The following is a 1,424-nucleotide window of genomic DNA, read 5'->3' as shown; positions in this document are numbered from 1 at the left end:
CTGGGGCCTGCGGGCAGGGGGCAGCTCCTCCATTGACCATCTGCCCCCTGGTGGTCAGTGTGCATCTAGCGACCCATTGTTCCGCCTGTTTTCTGCTGTTCAGTCAATTTACATATTAGGCTTTTATTATATAGGATTTGTTTATCTATTTATTTTAGAGAGAGTGGAAGGGAGTGCCAATGTTTTAGCCACTGAGAAACACCAGCTAGAGCAGAAATCATGTTATTTTTATTTCTCACAATTTCATCTATCTATTTCCATGCAGCACCTCCAATATCAATCTTCACTCTTGAACAAACCTGTAACTAATTACTTCTGCTGGGATGTGTGGCACTTAAAAGTCAACATTTCTAAAAATGAACCAATTTTCTTTCAAACTCAGCCATATCTTTGAGTCTTTACTCTCCCATCAAATTTCTCCCCTTTCCATATCGAATTAGTCACCAAGGTCTGTTAGTCTTCCTTGAGTGGTGCTCAGAGTGATCCTCAGACCAGCAGAACATCTGGGAACTTATAAGATATGCAAATTCAAGACCCCACTTCAAACCTACTGAATCAGAAATTCTAGATCTGGGGCCTGGCAATCTTTGTTTTAACAAACCCTCTAGGTCAGTGGTTCTCAACCTTCCTAATGCCACAACCCTTTAATACAGTTCCTCATGTTGTGGTGACCCACAATTTCATTGTTACAAATTGAACATAATTAAAGCATAGTGATTAATCACAAAAATAATATGTAATTATATATGTGTTTTCCAATGGTCTTAGGCGACCCCTGTGAAAGGTTTGTTCGACCCCAAAAGGGGTTGCGACCCACAGGTTGAGAACCGCTGCTCTAGGTGGTAATTGTGTATGCTCAAGTTTGTCCATCACTGCCCCACATTAAAATCCTTATTTCTACAGCCTGAGCTATTACAATATTTGCATATTATATATAGCCTTCCACTTCTCTAACCTAGCCTGTAGGGTTGGAAGCCTAATGCAATCTCCAAAAACAAACAAACACACAAACAAACAAAAAAATTGATCTCATCAGTTTACTTTCTTGCTGAAAAACTCCTTGTTGTAGACAGGATTAAATAAACTGTCTGGAATTCAAGGCCTTTTATAATTTGGTCCTATCAGTTCATGGCAATAAGCACCTACCTCAAACCTCTGTTATAGAAAGAACCTTGTGTGTGTTCTTTGTCCTTTTCTCTTATCTATCTTGCATTCCCCTTTAAGGGTCTGTTGAAGGCTAAAAGCAATGTAGTGCAGTGGTATAAAGCATGAGTACCTAGCAGAAAAGTACTCCATAAATGAGAGTTATTTTCCTTAGTCCAGTCTTCCTTGGAATGCTTCTATGGCAGTTTCTATCCTATTTGGAATTCATCACTATTGCTCTGTGTTCTTAGATTTCTATATGTACCCATGTCTAGTTTCTC

Source organism: Myotis brandtii, unplaced genomic scaffold (assembly GCF_000412655.1).
Source record: "Myotis brandtii unplaced genomic scaffold, ASM41265v1 scaffold393, whole genome shotgun sequence".
NCBI lineage: Eukaryota > Metazoa > Chordata > Mammalia > Chiroptera > Vespertilionidae > Myotis > Myotis brandtii.
The sequence above is the reverse complement of the archived record's forward strand: the minus strand, read 5'-3'. Positions refer to the sequence as shown.